General features: G+C 39.4%; 1 protein-coding gene across 1 annotated transcript in view; it reads right to left on the bottom strand.

The window, feature by feature from the left end:
• LOC145984100 (ER degradation-enhancing alpha-mannosidase-like protein 1) overlaps positions 1–12279 on the bottom strand; it is a 153308-nt gene that overhangs the window by 85624 nt on the left and 55405 nt on the right. The gene's annotated exons all lie outside the window — the stretch shown is intronic.

The following is a 12279-nucleotide window of genomic DNA, read 5'->3' as shown; positions in this document are numbered from 1 at the left end:
ACTAGGTGGCAGCACCGTACTTCTACCTTTCCTCGCCAGAGCAAAAGACTGACAAGAGAGTGAAGTGTACTATAAGCAAAGACACACATTCCTGCCGCGATAAAGGTCGCATTCCCGCGATACGCCAAGCAGCAGTCTTTGATCCATGAAATGCTGGAACTTAAAGCAGCAACATGACTTTACTTACGACGAAGGAAACTGTGCTCACTATATGCACAACGTCAAAGTTACTGTTACATGAAGATAGGACTAGATATGTGTTTAGAGCAGATATCATTGTGAAAGAAGCAAAGTTAAATTTATCATCGCAGAATAGCCTTCATGTACGATCATGCTACATCACCAAGAAGCCTGTTCCCAATCAAGTCGTAAGCTGATAACTACTGTTTCCGGTGTTGCTGATTTTTGCACAAACTGCGACTAGAACTACACAAAGGTAGCCAGAAGTTTGGGAGGTAGCTTCGATGCTTTCATCACTTCGTCATGCGTACAGAACCATTACCGGAAAAGGGGATATGGTAATTGAACAGAGTACAATTTTGACGGCCATCCATTCTGCAAAGGAGATGTGGCAACTTTTTTGACAGAACAAGAATTTTATTTTCCTAAACAGTATACAAGATATGGTTACATAGAAAGATTATTATTTTTATGTATACGGATGGATCAAAAAAAGTAGTCAAACTACTTTCGGAGGTATGCGCTTATGCCCTGGTACCTGAAAATTAACCCAGGGCATCAGTTCCGCAAATTTTTTTACGGATTCCCCCACTTTTCTTTGATTCATCTTTATTTTCCATTTTTTATTACAATAATTCACTGTGACATTGGCATGAATGCCCCAGTGTGAAGAACCAAATTTGTTCGGTTTTCCTGAACAAAGTTGGTTTTACATCATTCTACAAGGTAAGAAGATTAAGATAAAGGTTAGTAATAGTAGGAAGTAAATATGTGTTAGTGTTTAACATTAATATTATTTATGAACACAGATACGAAATTACATAAGTGTGTAATTGGGTGGGTAATGTTTTGTTAGGATAAGTTTTATTGTGTGTCGTGTGCATTAGTGTTGATGAATGAGATGAGGGTTAGACATTAACACGATTCTATGAATGTTAAGCAGGGTCTATGTTCTAGTATATTATGTTTGAGATAGTGAGAGTATTATTGGTTGGTTGGTTGATTTGGTGTTTTAAGGAGAGTATTATTGGCTTTGAGATGTAAGTATTAATACTACGAAGGGATATGAAAGAACGAGTGGTGCTTGATGCAAGGAGACTTGCGGGAGACCAGCAAGAATTGGTTGGACTGGGATGAACATCGGTACGACGGTTGGTACCCGGGACATCATCAGGAAGGAAAGAAGTAGGGAGGGATTTCCTGGGAAGTATCGGGTACTTTAGTACGTTTGGTAGTGGAAATATGGAGAAATCTGTCAAGAATCAGTGAGAGAAGTTTGCAGAGTGTTTAGTAACGAGAATAAAGAAGGGGGTGTAAGATTACAGTTTAAGAAACGAAAAATAAAAATCTGGGTTAAATTGGGTTGGTTCCTGGGTCGAGTCCTTGCAGTGCTATCCTTTGCCTTTCTCCGGGGAGGCGTAACCTTTTTTACTTTCTGCCATATCACTGTCTTGTGTATTAGTGTCTCCTTCTTGATGTTCCTGTGATAGGTTCTGATTCATTATCCTCTTGGTGATCTTAGTCCGAAGGAGGGATGTCCTGTTGTTGTTGTTGTTAAGTTTGTCAAAGGTGGATTCTTTGTGATCTTCTGGGTGTATATTACATTCCAGAGGTAGGGGTTGAATGGGGAGGTGAGTGATGCCGGATTTGAAGAGGGAAAGTTCCTCGTTCAACACCAGGTTTGTTAAGTCGTTTAGTAATGTAAAATGCTCAGGATTTCTTATTAACTGGTACGTGTTGAAGTTTGGTAGCCATTGTCTTAAATCTTTGATTTGTTTGTTCGATGTGTGGCAAAAGAAGGCTTTATGTTCTGGTGTGTCCTTCTCGGTTTTTCATTTCAGGCATTTATCAGTCTGTCTGAGGTTGTGCTTATTTAGGTGTTGACCGTAGGGACCGTGTCCCGTTAGGAAATGTATGAGACCTCTCATGGGGTGGAAATGGTCCATCGATAGTCACTCTTTCATGTTTGGAAGGAAGCTGTGAAGTCTCCTTCCTTGCGCAGCTTGCGTCCATTCCTGTTGCCAGATGCTAAACAAGTGGTGGTGAATTTCTTGTACCGTGGCAGGGCATATTCCAATTAGATTATAGATTTCGTCCTCTTGTCCATTTCTAAAGTAATATTTTGATGCTCTAGTTTTAATGACAATTTCAATAGGCTGTAGGCCCGCAATTATCAGAAGAGCCAGGGTTGAGGTTGTTCTGAATGCACCCGTGAGGTGAAGTACCACTTTGCATTGTGAAGATCTCAATCTGTTTTTACTAGTTTCCATGGCCCACAGGGGCAAGCCATAGGAAATAATAGCATTATATATGGTAATGAGATATGTTTTTATGTGTAATAGTGGAAGGTTGTAGTTTGCAGAACTCTATGTGGGTAGAATGTTTATAGTTGTTTCGGCCTGGGTTGTTGCCAGGGCTGTGTGTCTGTTAAAAAAAATCTTCTTTTTAAGAGTAATACCAAGGTATTTTTAAAGTTTCTTTTTCTCCGAGTTTGATTTGAGGGTTTCTTTGTAACTTCCCCTTAAGGATAATATAATGCATCTTTTCTGAAGCTATTTTGAGTTTAGCATGATCACACCAATCGGATAGCATATTGATTGCAGTAGATGCTTTATCTTCTATTTCCCTTCTTGAGTTACCGGAAGTGAGCATGATAATGTCATCCGCATAAGCTATGATCTGGTCTATGAATGGATGGTCTTGTAGTTTGATAAGTGCAGGCTCCAAGTTAGTATTTCAAAGCTCGGGTCCCAGAATGGAATCCTGAGGGCAACCTTTTGACGTAATCTTACTCATTTGTAGATCCGGATATTTGATGCTAACTTTTATGTTAGAGAAATAACTTTTCAGAAGTAGGAAGACTGTACCTGGGCAGTTCATGTTTTTGAGTGTTTGAAAGAGGCTGGGCCACCACAAGTTGTCAAATGCCCCAGCGATGTCCACCATAATTCCCACCATGTACTTGTTTGGAGTGTTTTGTGTTGTAGACGATAGCAGGCGTAATGAATCGTCAGTGCATTTACCTTTCGTGAACCCAAATTGTATCCCTGATATGGGCTTGAGCAGGCGAAATTCTTTGAGTCTTTCCAGGATAAGTTTCTCGAAGAGTTTTCCCAAAATGTTGAGAAGGCATATTACAGTAGTCTGTATGAATTGACCATGGTTTCATCTTTATTTGGATGTTTCTTGATGATTATTAAGTTTGCTTCTTTCCAGATTTCTGGGAATGTCTTCTGGATAAGACACTCATTAAATAGTTGAGTAATGTAAGGCATAAGTACTGCGGTGATTTCTTGTATTACTTCCTCAGGAATTCCGTCTGGTCCCGAGGACTTCCTTTTCATGCTGCTTATTTAGTTTTCTACTTTCTGGGTAGTGAAAGGTGATATAGGTGATTCTGGAAATGGCTGGTGAAAATTTTTTACTTGTATCCTTATTTTCATCGCTGTCATTTTCAGGTTTGTCTTCTGGTATGAGATTCTTCATTAGGAAGTTGATGGTTTCTTCCAAGTCCTTTGTCATATTCATGTCATTCTCATCATTAATTAAGGTAGAAATGGTTTGCGGTTCTTTTATTTTGCCGGCATCAATTTTATACGGGGTGCCCCATTTATTTATTTCCAGATGTTTTTAGATGAAGATATTCCATTGTTGTGTCTTATAATTTAGTAGCTTGGTTTCTTTGTGCCTTTTTTCGGCATGGTAAATCTGGAGGTTGGCAGTTCTGTATTGTGCGATGATGGATTTTTTATATAGTTTCCTGGCTTTTTGCATTTGTTTCTTAAGGTTGGTTAGTTTATTTGGCCATGGCTTCCTCTTAATTTTCCTTTGGTTATTTCTGGGTGTTGAATTTTGAATTGCTTGTCTGATGTTTGCAGAGATTTCCTCTGCGAGCGTGTTGAGTGATTTTTGTTGGTCCAATTGTTCAGGGATAATGAGTTTTTCTAGGAATTTTTGATCGATTTTTCTCCAGTTTAGTATGTTCAAGCTGATGTTGCCTGTAGATTAAGTCGAATAGTGTTAAGTTGTGATTGCTTGTTGTGGCGAGATCTATAACTTTCCAGTTTTGGACATCGCCCAAGACCCTTGCATTCGTGAGTGTTAGATCAATGTTGCTTGAGGCGCCCACCCTTTCCCTGTAGGTGGGGGGATTATCTGGCTGATTTTCGACTTCTAAGTTGTGCTCTGAAATGAATTCCTCCATGGCTACTCCCTTGCTGTTGGTTTCTTGGCTGTACCACCACGGAGAGGTAGAGTTCATGTCAGCTGTGATTATGATCTTGTAGTTTTTGCACGCATTGCAGATCAGATCGATTTTTCCAGATATGGGTCTATGTCATGGCTGAATTGAAAATAGCTATTTATTAGGTTCCAAAAACCATGCTAAGAAGATATTTGAGTGCAATTTATGTGTGTGTCACAGAATTGTGTTATTTTGGTGACTGTTAGATTTCTGTTTAGGTTAATTATTGCTGCCATGGTTTGATTGCAGTCCTGAATTGTGTGTGCGTTGAGTGGTATATATATAGGGAATTTTGTTTTTGGATGTGTATGGTTCTTGCATGAGAATTATGTCAATGTATTGCTCTTTGCAGTAATTGATTGTTTCAAGTGTTACAAGCTTGCTTCTTTTGGTGTTGATCTGGGCAACTATCTTTTTTTTTTTTTTGGCAACTATGTTGATTTGCATTACAACAGGTATGTATCGTGCAAGCAATTATAGAGTTGGATTTTGAACTGCGTCACTGTTGACTGTTTTTGCCTGGTCAAATAGCAAAAAGGTCAAAACTGTAAAATGCAAGTTTACTTGTGCTTTGAACTGTTACGGCGATTAATGTAAATGTGCAGAACGAACTCAACCTGTCCTCCAGAAGTCAGTAATCTAAAGTGTGAGTACTTAAAAGCACATCCTCGAACGTTGATAAATGCATGTACATTATAGCAATTTAATTGAGCGTGAATGAAAATGTTTCTTCATGAATTGAAAGTTAAAGCATAAATTGAGTGCGTAAGTGAATGTTGTTAAATAAGAGATTGTGGCGATCCACAATTACTTAGAACATTTGAATGCAACGAGATCACACTTATGAAAATCTGGTAGAATATAAATATGTGTGAGGGAAAATTTCTCCCTCCCCTTTTTTTTGGTATTTGAGCATCTAATTGTCGAGATGGGTAAAATTAGTATTTTATAGTAAACAATAAAATTTTGATGTCCTTTGGACAATACAGTTAATGCTATTAAATTTTAAATTTTGCTGGTTGAAAATTCAAGTTTAACAAAACGAAAGGTAGAGTAAATAAATTGTATTGTAATTAAATTAGATGAAAATAGTACCTGATAACTTACTGCACTAATTTCACAAAATAGGGTTCATTGATCAAACAGGTTTTGATTGTGTTTAAGAATAATACTGTTAGCGCAATTACTACTTTAGCAATGATGTGTATGTGTGTATTTTTATATGGTTAGTTAAAAGGAAGTGCTCTATATAATTGTTGTGTTAAATTTACCCTGCGAACACCAACTATGAAAATAAATAGCATTATTAAAATGTAATTCTCTCAGCCTATGCTCATTATCCCAAAGATATTTGACCAAAAGGTGATCTGTTGTGTTTTCGATTGTAAATCAGTGAAGGAAGTAGTAACTGTAGACCTAGTACATTTGGGTTTTGATTATAATGAGTGCATTTTTGAATGTTGTTTGTGTTTGAACATTTGTAATTGATGATATGCACTTTGAGCTCATAGCATGAAGAGACAATCTTTAATCGACTGTACATAGTCGAATATCAGAGGTTTCACCAAACCTTGAAGCATGCTGCAACCACGGTACAATAGCTTCAACCCTGACAATTTTGTACGTATCTGCATTTGTTTACCTCGAAGATCCACAGGAACCTCATGCATATCCATTAGTAGGTAAGCAGAACATTACAAAGTGCAAAGGCAGAAGGAAAAATCCAGTTCACTGAATATTTAAGAATATTAAAATATACTTTTTAGAATTGGTAGACTCCAATGCATACACATTTTAGTTTTCCTGTCAGAACCTATACTTGGACATTTCAATGATTTAAAATTTACCCAAATACAGTCAACTCTCGATTCTACGACCCCGGGTATAACGACCCTCTCGAAGTAACGACCCTTTTCCCGGGAACCGTGAAAAATTTAGAAAAATTTGGGAAAAAAAAGTTGAAAAATTGAAGGAAATCGGCCGAAAATGCGTTGTTTTTCCTCCAGTCATTCCCTTTACGAGCGCTCTACCGCTCACAATTAGGTCTGAACTAAAAATAGACACCACCACACCATGCTTGAGTGATATCCAATAGCACTTGACCTCTGCCCTCCCCTCCCTGAAATGCACCAATGTTAACCCGCACCCGACTGCCGCTACTCAACGCGCCAGGCTTGTTTTGCCACGCTTGCTCTTGGATACGCGAGAAGAGAAGATCGAATGTGCTTGGATGTTATTTTAAATCGACTTGACTTGTTTCCTTGTCCTAAGAGCTGCTGAAAACTTGCGGGGGAGGGAGGGAGCAGCCCGAAATAACTGCTGGACTTGCAGTCTTTGCCAATGTGTATGGCAGGTCAAGCTCTTTCATCGATAAATACACCACCTTGAGAGATAAGATCGCAGGAATGTTCGAAAATACAGGTGCGTGGCAACTGCAAGTCTGGCCCATCTGTCCAGCTCTGACCTACAGTTCAGCAGGTTCCCGTGAGTGAGCAACTCTCGGCCTTTTAGCCGACAACTTCCGGTAACCACTTTCATTCAAAACGTGTTCTTTGTTCCCTGCAACACTTCATAAAAAAGCGAAACTGTCAGAGATAATCAAAACCACATAGGTGAACTAAAGATCGTCAACCCGCTTAATGCGTTGTCATCCAGGTTTCCAAAAAAATTTACTTCGATCTTACGTGCATCATAACTCCCGTTTCCCACTTCATACGTTTTCCTAATTGTGTCGATGTCGTAATATCTGCCAAAAAAGTGTTCCATTGGCTAACTGACTTCTCCCTCTTTTCCTGTCAGCAAACGTAAAGGGGGGGGGGGAATGCAGATTGTTTCGGCCACGATTTTTTTGCTGCTGCGGGCTGATTACAGGCGACGGTGGAAAAGTCTTCCTTTCCTTTGAAGTCTAAAATGAGGCAACCAGTTCTGGATATATTCTTGAAAACGAACAAAAACCATAGAACAAGTAAAAAAAAAAGTGACCCTCTACCCTTTCCCCAGCTCATTCTCCGCCACTGGTGTGCATGGCAATGTTGATAATTGCAGAATTCAGTTTTTTTAATTATTATTTTTTTTAATGCTGTTGTCTGCATAGGAAATATTGCCCGTATTATTGTCTGTTGCATGGTAAAATGTAAAGCAAGGGTCATTTCTTTCTTCTTTACACTGCTGTTAAAAGTTCCGTCTTCGAAAGTTGCCTTATCTTTAAAATGCTGGGACTTTTCTCTTCCGCCACCTGTTGCTCGAACTTCCAGCTGGTCTCCTTGTTTTTACGATGCAGCTGGCGCCAGTGTTTTGTCTAGCGTGTGCAAAGCTCTTGATTGCCGATAACAGCGATGACTCATCCAGCGCGAAGGAAAAAGTTATTGTTTTGAATCTCGCAAAGCTGTTTTGATTTGACGATAACGAAATTCGATCTCCAGAAAGGAAAACAAGAGTTAAAATAACTTCATGTTCTGCGCCTTCTGATAAACAAATGTAAATTTAATTTGCATCCGCTTTTCTTCAGAACCATTCATGTGGAGGAAAAAAAAAGAGTGTTCAATATAGGAATGGTCGCTGAGCGAGAGTAAATAACGATCTACCATTTTGATATGTGAAAATGCGTAGTTTCATAAAGCTTGTTTTAAGTTCATTTTATGCTGATGGGCTAATCGGGACTAAATATACAGTTTAAAGTTAAATTCAATTCCAAACCCGAATGATTATCGACTTCCACGCTGTTTAATGACGTTTAATGACGTGTCATAGAATACGCATTGGGTGAAAACAGAACGCGAGTTGCGAGTTTCCTTTTTCACGCTGGATTACAATGCAAGTCAAGGAAGGAGTTTGGACTGCTCCCTTGAATGGGGAAGGGGGAAGGGTGAATGAAGTTGGTTGAAGCAAAGAAAAGTGACTTTTTTTTTTTACGATGTATTTTACACATCCGAACCAGAACGAAAATTACAGCCCTGCCTTTATTTTTTTTTGTCTGGTACCTAGAGAGGTTGTGTTGTTTCTCCCGAGAGATCTAATCTTACCAGTTAATCTTGTAACAAACAATGCTCCAGTAGACCCATATAAAATGCAACATTCATTCTGCCCGATTATCTCCCGACTTTTGCTGGCACCAGTCTGACTGGTGTCAAGATTCTTGAGTTTCACTTGCAATAAGCGAGAGATTGTTTTCCTTTCCATTGGTCTCAGTGCAAAGGGGTTTCTCATGAACTAGAATTGTAAGAATTTCCTGGGAAAGCAACGACTGTGCACAATTGAAACACAGTAACATTATTTTAAATTCTCTTTTGTGAAAACTTTTTCATGTTCTATTTTCCTTTTCACAACACGCATCCTGTGCATAACAGGTTGTATAACTACCAGGATAAATGGTGTTACCATCTCCTAGGCATCTTTGTGTCCATTTGAGCTCCCTCTAAGCTGAAAATTGGTGCAAATTCCAATAACGACCCCTTCGAAATAACGACCCTTTTCCCGGAAACTGTGAAAGGTCGTTGAATCGAGAGTTGACTGTAGTTATATTGATCTGACTTTGTCATACAAATGATTTGTTATCTTACTGTTTGGTATATACATAAGATGTACTGTGTAGAAATTTCAGTGAAAAATGCAGGCTGAACTAGGCTCGAACCCAAGTCTCTTGCATACCATTTCTCTACCAATTGAGCTACTGAGCCAGCCTGGTTTTGCCCAATTTTTTGCTCTTGCTGTCTTGCCTGCATGGAATTGTCTCTGTCAGTGCTACAATTCCAGGCAGGTAAAACAGCAAGGAGGTGGGGGGGGGGGGAGAAGGCAAAACCAGGGCTAGCTCAGTCCAGCAATGGACAGTTCAAACCTCCATTTTCTGTTAAAATTTCTGGGCCTCCCCTTTGGCACAGTGCTAGCGTCATTGCCTTGTAATCAAGGGGTCCCGGGTTCGATACCCGGTGGAGGCACAAGTGGTTCGGATCCCACTTTAAACTGTAGGTCCAGTCCCGATTAGCCTTACTGTGCATAAAGTGGACTTAAAACACCAACTCAAACCAAACCAACTCTGTTAAAATTTCTAAATGATTTGTTGGAAAACATTCTTAGATTCATTTATGTACATGTAGTACTACTATAAAGATTAATTCTATTGTCACACATTGTAGGATTGCTTAACTCAAAATTGACTCTGGAAACTGTTGAATGGCATACCAACTCACAATGAAAATCTAATTTATTGAGAGTTTACTTTGCAGCTAATTTCACAAAATTTCATGATAAATATATGGTACAAAAATGTACTTCCCACCTTTTGACTTTTGAAATGGCAATTACCATGTCTAATCTCACTTTTCAAAACATATGCCATTAACAGCTGATAATCCCTGTAACGTTAAATGAAGGCATCCGTGGTGGCAACCACTGGCAACAGACATTTGTTCACCTGAAGACAAGAGAAGAGGTGCTATCTTGAAACATTGTGTATAGATATATTAAAAATAACAATTTTGGGTGCATCAGCACTTGGGCTATGTGCACCTGTTGCATTGTAAGGGTGAAGCCCTTTACCATAACTGTAATCAAAACGTGTCTCTGAGGACTAAAATCTCCTTGCCCTGGTTAAATGCTCAGGCTGTAAACTAATGCTCAGCACATATACGGACAAAACATGCAACAACACACAGCCCTACATAGGATTATACCAACTGCAGGTCCTGTAGCCAGAGCCTCATTGGCCTGCAACACTGCAGTTAACGGGGTGTACTATGTGGAAGTGAGGTTGACTTTCCAGTGCCTTCTTTGAAGGTCACCCCTAGAATAAGTATAGATAATATCACTAGACAATGTATAATGCCCAATTAACATACCATGCTAATAAAGAGCCATTGTCACTAACATTCAGAGAGTTACCTAGGTCCAATGATTTAATGCTATGATAAAATCAGTATCACAAATATTTAGACACCAATCTTAATGTTGGCATATGCAGCTGACAATTACCAATGGTCAGAAGTAGTGCGCTACTTGTAGCAGTGCTACTGTAGCTAGCTACAAATTTTGTAGCAGTAGCGGCACTACATTATTAAAATTGTAGCTGTAGCTGCAGCTTAGCTACAAAATTCCTGTAGCTACAGCTACATTTCTTCTCAAGTTTTGAAATAAATTTTGTATGCGGCAATAGTGTCAAATACAAGGTCCACACATAAAGAAACCGAACTGTCAAAAAAAAAAGAACCAAACCAAATAAAAAGGTACCATATTCTGGCAACACTGCAAAGAGCTATATATCTAAACTTCCCGTCAGTGTATGTTTCAACCTGTTACAGGCAGTCGGTATTGGGGAAAGCGTGCATCAGATGCATGTCGTGTGCAGGCTGCATACAAAATATGTGCACCAAGATGGAACAACGTTGCAACATAAAGTTGCTACAAATTGGGTAAATTGTGTACCGAAATGTTACAGATGATACGGGCAGTGTATGGTGATTCAGCATTATCAAGAACCCAGGTGTGTGACTGGTACAATCGTTTCAAAGGTGGACATGACAGTGTCGAGGATGAACCAAGATCAGGACGCCCTTCAACGTCAAAGAATGATGACAATGTGGAGAAAGTTCGTGCACTGGTGAGATGTGATAAGATGTTTAACCACGCAGCAACTGTCAGACATGCTTCATATCAGCAAAGAAAGCTGTAGGCTAATTTTAACGGAGGACCTGCAAATGAGGAAAGTGTGTGCTCGCTTTGTGGCTAGCATTTTGGCAGAATGAGAAAAAGACAAAAGGAAAGAGTGCTGTAAGGATTTGGTGGCAACTGCGGACCAGGACAACTTCCTAAAGTGCATTGTGGTGGGAGATGAAACCTGGTGTTTACAATATGACCCCGAAACAAAAAGACAGAGTGCGCAGTGGAAAGGACAGTTCTCGCCCATAAGGAAAAAAGCACTGATGTCAAAATAAAAGAAAAAGGTGCTGCTGATCACATTTTTTGATTCCCAAAGACTGATCCATCATGAATTTATCCCTGAAAACTAAACAATCAATGAGTGGTATTACAAGGAAGTGCTTGGTTGACTCAGAAACAGGATGAAGCGGGTTAGGAAGGACCTCTGTGATTCTGGCCAATGGTTTCTGTTACACGATAATGCTCGGTCTCATACTGCATTGTCTGTACAACAATACCTTGCTAAGCATTCAGTGACAGTGGTCAATCATTCTCCATATTCTCCGGACTTATCACCTGCTAATTTTTTTCCTTTTTCCCAAGATTAAGATGGATATGGAAGGGTGAAGATTTGATGATAAATTAAATGTTATGCGTATTTTGTGACACTTACTATCAATGACTATCAACAGTTTCTCCAAGACCTGTACAGAAACTGGTCAAAGTGTATTGCCTCCTCTGGTGATTATTTTGAAGGTAATTACTTGTTTTCTTTCTAAAAAAAAAAAGTTCGTTTTTTTTATGGGCGAACCTTGTATAACACTTACTTGTGCAAGATGTCCATAAACAGTAAACCTATAGTGGCAATTCGGATAACTGAGATGACAGATATGCTGATACCCACATAATTTATTTCATTAGTATCTAATAAGATATTTCTAAAATCTAGATAACCAACTGGTAAAAAAAAAGGTAAAGTGGTCCCCTGTGCTTAGCACCATGCCATGAAGGGATATAGAGGGTGTGGGGGTAACGCCCCACACTTTCTTGATTCGGTCGTGAGTGGGGGTGATGTGATCAGCATCACGCCCCTGAGTGCCTTTACCCCCCAGGGTTTCCCCCAGGTACCCATGTCATTCAACGCTGGATGGGCACCAGAGCTGCTTCCAATGTTAGAAAAATTCCCGGATTTGAACCGGCTGGGGATCGAACCTGGGACCTTAAGT

Source organism: Lepisma saccharinum, chromosome 2 (genome assembly GCF_977018435.1).
Source record: "Lepisma saccharinum chromosome 2, izLepSacc3.1, whole genome shotgun sequence".
NCBI lineage: Eukaryota > Metazoa > Arthropoda > Insecta > Zygentoma > Lepismatidae > Lepisma > Lepisma saccharinum.
This window is presented reverse-complemented; position numbering and strand designations above follow the sequence as displayed.